We start from the raw sequence: 7926 nt of genomic DNA, 5'->3' as shown, positions 1-7926 counted from the left end.
ATAAACAGGTTTGGCTTTGACAGAAAAATGTCAGCATAAAACATACCCACAGCTCCATTCTGAACCATGTGGCCCCTGAGAGGATATTCCTAATTTGTCCATCTGAAAACATCTCTCAGTGCCCTACCAACCAGGCATTCCCAGACAAGTTTTTTTCCACAGCCTGATCAGACCTGGTGTTGCTTCACTGGAATTTTTAGCTGCTGCCTCACTCTGCTCTCCTAGCAGAAGTGCTCAACAGGAAAGCCTGGAGTCCTTCTCTGCAAAGATGGGGATATTGTTGCTTGAGATGGATATATATAGTTAGATAAACCTCCACTTTGTCTTCATTTGCCGCCATCACAGCAAAGACAGAAATATCTGGCCCATACACAGCCTCTGCCCAGCCCCATTAACATTTGGTTAAAAGAACCGCCAAAGGAGAAATTAACAGCTCCTCATTTATTTTAAAGTGCTTCCTGTTTTTTTTTATGAAATGCACCATCTGTGCTTCCACCACGATGTGTTAATGAAACCTGGCTCTTGGTTCTTTTAGGGCACAAAAGTGATTTTAAATGCACTGGTAGGCAGGAACCTGAACCCAGAAGTTGCAGCTGTGACTGTAAGTAGCATGTGGTAATGGCACATCCACCTTTCCACCTGGAGAAGCTCATCTCCACAGCTGCCAGGAGCTGTCTGAAGAAGGTTGTGAAAAACCCACCAGCAACATCCAGCCTCTTTCACAATTCAGACATAATGAGGCCAAGGAGATTTTAGCATCCATAAATTTCAAGTAATGATCAGATTCAAACAGCTAGAATTGAGACACACTCTCACAGATGGTTCTTATGTTTGCTTTTGTTGTGGTTTAGCCAGTAGACTTTGGGATAACTGTGTCTTCAGGATCCCAAGGCTCTAATAAATTTGCATTTCTCATCAGCTCTATTTTTATTTGCATTGCTACAGGATGTACCTTAGCATCTGTAAGACAAGACAGAAAGGCTTACAAAGTGGATCAAAGTGTAAATAAGAGCACAAGCTGACTCTTCAGATAAATATACAAAACCTGCAACTAAACTGTGCTTTGAAGAGGAATTTTAAATTTTATTAAATCTGTTTGGTGCTCTCTGACTATGTACTCAAGACAGACACTCAAGACTTTCATCCTGCTTAAGCAAGCAGTAAAGGTAGCTAAATTCCATGCAAATTCTCTCAGACCAAAGCAATTGTTTCCACAGCAGATAAGTTATTTCCACAGCAGATAACTCAGATTATGCTAACAAAGCAATGGATCAACTTTTTTTTCTCTCAGATGTTAATACTGTTAAAAACACAAAGCCAAGTGACACTGTCCTGGCTAGAAAAAGTTTTGTGCATCAGTTTTGTGCAAAGATTACTCTTATTAAATAATATCTCTATCTGCTCAGAAATTACCATCATCTGGGGGAGACAGAGAAGGAAGGAAAGGAGGAGGAGAAGGAAATGAAGAGTGGGACAGAGGATGCTAACCCCTGCCTTTAAAGACATTGTTCTATTTGGTAAAAGTGACATAGATGTGTTTCCTGAGCAACAACACCATGAATTTCAATATCATTTTACTACACAGTGAAGTAGTACCAGTTATAATGGGAAAAAAACAAATCATAATGTTTCATGTCCAGACCAAAAATTAGGTAAACTCTGGAAAAGCAACAGTAAACACTGAAAACACAAAGTTTTATTCTACATTAAATATGAAACAAACCTACTAAAAACAGGGAAGTCAAAAAAAAAGTTGAATTAATGCCTTAGCCATATGTGGTGCCATATTCAGAAATTTCTTTCTAGGATGCTATGCCACTGTTCCATTTGTTATATTATTTTTATGTTAGTGAGAATGATTAGGTTTCTTGTGCAGTTATTAGGACTCAAAAGGCACCTTTATTTACCTTTTTTATCATATACAGCAGCATTCAGCTGAAGTGTAGAGGTAAACAATTTTAAATAGCAATATTCTTGCTAAAATGCAGTCATCTTGACCACAGGAGCTTTGGAAAAATGCAGATTTAAACTGTTCACATTACTGTTTTACCTGCATTTCAGTCTGAATTACTAACTCATCATCAAGCTCAGCAATAAAGAAACATGGAAGGAAGATATTAAATATTTATGCCTATAATACCTTACATTGAAATATTAATTGTAAAACAAAAACACAGCTGTTCCAGCTACCAGGAGCAGTAAAGGCAATACTTAAAGCAAACTAACAGTACCATAGCCAATTTAGTTTAGTGTGCTAGAAGAATTGTTAGCTCAATCTAAATTTGTCAGGGGAAATACTTTGTAAATATATATTCAAAATATTTGTCAGTCACTTTGCAATCAGCACCTGCTAGAACTGTTAAATCGCTTGCAGGTTACAGGATAAACATAAACAAGGGAAATATCTCGGTACCCTGACTCCCCAGGTTATGCTGAATTTCTGTCACAGAATTTCCTGCAGCTTTGCACACTCACACCAGGACTGACATGTTAGTCCTGGACTCCAGAGCCTGGCCTGGCCATGATGGTTACAGCAAACCCGTGCCGCTTCATACCAGTCATGCTATTTTCTTAAAAGGTCATCTGTTCAACCAGATAATATCTTTTACAGTAAGCTGCAATTATTTTTTACAAGAAATAAAAGCTTACTGCAATCTGAAAGAAATAAAAGCTGGTCTTTTTTGAAAGAGCTTACTATAAAAGGCAGCCTGTGTGGGTAAAGAGGGGAGAAATGCCAACTAAAATGGGATGAAGAGAAAAATCAAAGAGTAGTTGGGATAAATGAAGAGAAACCTCTTCTTTACAGAGATTAAATTATTAATTATCCTGGAGAAAGCCCTATGTTTAAGTCATACATGTTCAGTGCCTTTACAAGGGCCACCATCAGTGCTGCCTTATAGCACAGCATGTACAGAGCTGCTGCATGACAGCAGATTTTAAATACTGCTGCTCCTCAAAGGCAATGATATGAGGTCAAGAACATAATACCCATGGCAGAGAAATCTAATTCCAAAGCTGGGAAAGTCTCTTCCCACCCCAAAATGGCTTTACGTATTGAAATGAATCCTGTATTACAGCTAAGCTTTGGTAAAAGCAGAAATTCTGACAGATTTATTACTACCTTATCAAGTGACTTCATGGTTTCAAAAAATACATATATTCTTCTAAAATCCATTTATCTAGGCAGAATTTAATAGTTGCAAGAAATATGCTCATTTAATTGAAATTTGGTCCTTGCAAGTTACTCTAGGGCTCTCTCGGTCTGCAGCATCCCACCAAGGCGTTCGTCTTTTTATTCCTGCAGTCTATCTTCCACATTCAGAGGCCCGCTTAAAATCATGCTAAGGCACTTTCCTTTATGCCTTTGCATTCTCAGAGAAAATTGCTTTTTAACTTGGGTCAGCTTCAATTTTAACTTTATTTTTTAGGAAATGTTTTTTAATCTGCAGCAGCTCAGCATTTATATACCTCATTTTACAGTGCTGTTCTGGAAGAAATGAAGAAAGTGTCCAGGGCCTCATCACCCCAAAGCAGTGCACTGTGCTCCTCAACTGTGCTTTTGAGGCTCTGGTGGAAACAGGAAAAAATAGGCTGCAATTCTGGCTCAGGCCCTCCCCAGCCTCCAGCATGAGGTAGAATCACTGCTGGGTGATGCTGGATGTCAGGACATGCTCTGCAACATGCATGTGTTCATGGGCCCATTGGACCCCTACTACCTCAAGCATTTCACTTCTACAAACTTGCTGATTAATGAAAAATATTAAAAGCCCTTCCAAGAGCTAAGGACAGCCTGGGAGAAGAGTAAGCAGAAATTATCACTCAGCTAAAAGCTTTCAGTTGCATTAGTACACATCTGGGATAACTTGTTCAATTCAGGGCACCTCAAAACAAGCTGACAGGATGCCATGGGAGCCCTAGGTGAGTCTGCAGTCCCTGAGGCAGCTTTGCATGATCCCCCTTCAGCCACAGGCAAGGTGACACCAGGGCTCTACAAGCACTCACAGACAGTGCAGAGAGAAAAGAAGTTCCTGGCAGAAGGAAAACCAGAAAGAGATTGGATTTAAATTATAAACTAGGAAGATATTATGGACTGTGGGGGAGCTGAGGCCCTGGCACAGATTGTCCAGAGAAGTTGTGGCCACCCCTCCCCTGGAAGTGTTCAAGGCCAGGCTGGATGGGGCTTTGAGCAGCCTGGTCTAGTGGAAGGTGTCCCTGCCCATGGCAGGGGGTGGGGATAGGGGATCTTCAAGGTCCCTTCCAACCCAAACCATTCTATGATTCTGTGATAGTAAGAGAGCAGTGTTCCATATAATTGAGACTATAAACATAAAACAAATCTTTAACTAAATGCATACTAGAAAAGAAACTCCTAACCAATTCATGGATGTAGGCTACACACTGAGCTTCTAAAAGTTAACGAAGAAGCATTTCAAATACATATTCTACTGGGTTTGGTTCCCATAATAAATTCTTAATGTAGAAGAGTTGATGTTTCATATTTCCTTTAGTCCACTTCCAATCACAATGCCAAGTGCACTTATCTGAAGGACATTATTTTAATGAAGTCTTTTGTGCCCTTAAAAATTAATGTCAGAGCAGTTAAAGTCTAGTGACTGTAACCAAACCAAATAATGTATAATGGAGGAATGCTGTGAGAAAAAAATACAGCCTGAAATCAAGGTTAAAGTAGTTAACCTTAGGAAAAAGAGGGAAAAGGAAAGCCAACACCAATTATACGTCCCCTTGACACACCATAAAGAATACCATTACATTGTCATCACCCTACTGCATACAGTTGTGAATTGAGATTATTAACCATCACTGTACTGTACACTGAAGGCACCACAAAATTTATAATCACTTGAGGAGATAAAAATTATATTCTTGTGGTCTAGAAACAATTGATCTAAATGAAGCCCTTTTAGCAGCACAGTATCAGAGCTTCTCAAAGAGCCATGACTAGAAAAGTCCTTTTTGTTGTAAAGAGTTTCATGCAAGACAAAGACATTGCAAAAATATGATGCAATATTCGCTCTTCCTGTTCTTTAAGCCAAGTCATACAGAAACTGCTATTTAATTCCATTAGTTCAGGAAAATACTTCCCTCATTTTTGCATAAAGCCATGACAGACTATTGGCAGCAGCTCCTTAAATTAGAACAGCTCCAACTCAGGACTTCCTGTCCTTAAAAAATTCAGCTTTTCCCACAGGTGAAAGTGAAGCATGAGCTATCTAAAATGCCAACAACATACAAGAATACATAGTGCACCTGTTGATGTGCTACTGCTTCGTCATTTTTCTTACCATGACATATTCTTCAGTGAATGCCATCATTCCAATAAGCATTGACAGAAGTATAGCTGGTCCCCCATGAAATGACAGGAAGTGTTCACATATAGATCTGAGGCTCCTTCCTACAACATTCCAGCAGATGTGCCACACACAAATTCACTGGCCTTTGGGTGATAGAAGGACTCCTAGCTAAGCATACAGGAAGTTTAAACACATGAAGAGTTAATCCTCTGTCCAAATTTCCTGATATCCAACACCCACCACCTCACTTTTAACAAATGGACAGTATTTTTCTCTTGCAGAGAAAGACCACATCCACTGGAACTCAGCAATCTAACACCACAGCCATTCACTTAAACTGCTACTCACATAGGTGTTTTCTTCATTATTAGTTGCAAATGTTTCCAGACAAGAAAAGCACAATCACATTTGCAGAACCCACCACAGATATTTATGTGTTCTTCTTGGCCCATGGAATTTATCAACCGGTTGATAAACTCTCTTCCCCTTTTAATACAGCTTAGCAGTCTCCAAAGTGCACCTCCAAACTAGATTAATGTACCTCCAGAACTTTGTAAGGTAAAGAAATGTAATTTAATTTGTGATTACATAAACCAGTCACGGAAGCCTCCCAAGAAGCCTGAGTTTTCATTTCTTTCATAGTAGACATCTAATTATATGATAATTACTTACAGCTTGCAGCTCAGCTTCTACTTTTATGAAATATAAATTGCTCTTCACTCAAAAGTGCGAGATGAGCATTTAAAAGGCTCAATTAAGCAGGTTTTAAGATTTTTTTGATGACTTTCTTCAAGCTGTAGAATGGAAAGCAGATGTACCTGTAAACTGTAACTGTACATGTAAACTGAAACTTGCTTCACAGAAGAACAAAGTAGAATTGCTAATGTAATAGCAGGATGGATAAGCCTTTACAAGAAAAAATGTTAACTTTTAACAAACGCATTTTTTTAAATAAAAACCAAAATATTTCTGTCAAGCTGCGCAATAAAAGGGACCAGAAAGGAATAAGCAGTATTGCCAGATCTCAGACATGAACAACAAGGCTCTTTATTCTAAATTTCCAAAGCTTGGAAACCTGAGATTGTGTCAGACTCACACCATTATTAAAGCGGCCCAACCAAAAACCCACCAACACATTTGTGGCTTCCTAAAAACCTAGAAAACAGGAATTTTCTAGCATAGAAAAGTAGACAAGAAAAATAACTTCACATGAATTTATGTATTGTAATTCTGGGACTGTTTTGACCTTGCTTTTGCTTTTAGACAATTAGGAGATGGCAGTGGTGGTACTTCTGCCCTCTCATACCTACACAGTGCTACAAGATTAGACCTAGGAAAAAATGTGAGGAGACAAAATCACCAAAGGCTGAGATCCTGGCTGCTGCAAAACATTGTGCAGGTGCCACTGATATCTGGTGGCCACACAAATATCTCACAGTGGTGGTAGAAAGATGCTGTTTGCATCAGATCCTGAAGGAAACGTGACCCAGGCATGCAGCGGGTTCTTCTGCCACAGGGTTGTGGCTCCTTCATCCCAAGCAGGAGGGGTGAGCTCAGAAATGTGCTGAGACACAACAGGTAAGTTTTTTCTGATTTTAGATTAGCAGTTGGGTATGTCCATACTATTAATTATATCTGGATTCATTAAACATGAATATATAAAATGAGACAATAAAACTAATACACAACCTGCCTGTAAATTCTGCTTGGCAGCTGTTGTCTGTCTCCCTCCAAGTCAGTACCTCAGAAGAGAAGTTCTCTCTGAAGCAGAGGAACACAAAACTTGCCTAGACCAGTGCACTGCTAAGGAAACTAAGCAGATCTAAAAAGCAGATTGAAAGGCGCATTTAAACTGCATTAAGTCTTTGTATGGACACTCCCACTCAGAATTAAAATGTAACCCTGATTAAAGTGAGTCTTATTAATTCCCAAGGGAAAACAAATCTTATAATTTTTTGTAACTTAAATTCTGAAGTAACAAGTCTACTGAGAATTTGATCATTTTCTTTAAAAGTTACTTTGGAATTATTTTCCTAAGGGTTCCCATCTAGAGCAGCATTTGCAGGCTGCAGTGTGTTTTCAAACATTTAACAGACGCTGCAGCACTGAGCACTTACATCACCCCAGAGCTACCTCTCTGCAGCTAGTGAATTCAGTTTACAGTTTGTCCTTCTTCTGGAGATGACATACCCCAAAGGGGCACTTTTAATTGTGACCATGGGCAAGCAGTTCCCCAGACACTGGTCTTTACATAGAGGCTATGAACAGTGCTCCAAACATGTGACTACAGTTAGGCTGTACACACTGGCTACAGTTAGGATCCAGGGGAAAATAAAGAGCTAACACCCTACAACAAGTTGTGCTTTGGCTGGAATGGGCAGAAAAGTTCATCTTTATTTTATGTAGTTTACAAAAGGGCAGAAAATGCCATGCCATTTCATTCTGAACAGCTTCTTCCATTATCTACTGCAGCAGATAGCATTTAGAAGATAAGTAACAGCAAAGGAAGGAAATTAAGAAGTATAGAGGGGCAAAAGGAGTTGTATATCCAGCTGAGACGTGGAGGGAATTGAGAGACAGTGAAAGGCTGCTTTGTGTAGGACTGAACATATCT

Source organism: Poecile atricapillus, chromosome 12 (genome assembly GCF_030490865.1).
Source record: "Poecile atricapillus isolate bPoeAtr1 chromosome 12, bPoeAtr1.hap1, whole genome shotgun sequence".
Lineage (NCBI taxonomy): Eukaryota > Metazoa > Chordata > Aves > Passeriformes > Paridae > Poecile > Poecile atricapillus.
Note: the sequence above shows the minus strand (reverse complement) of the source record.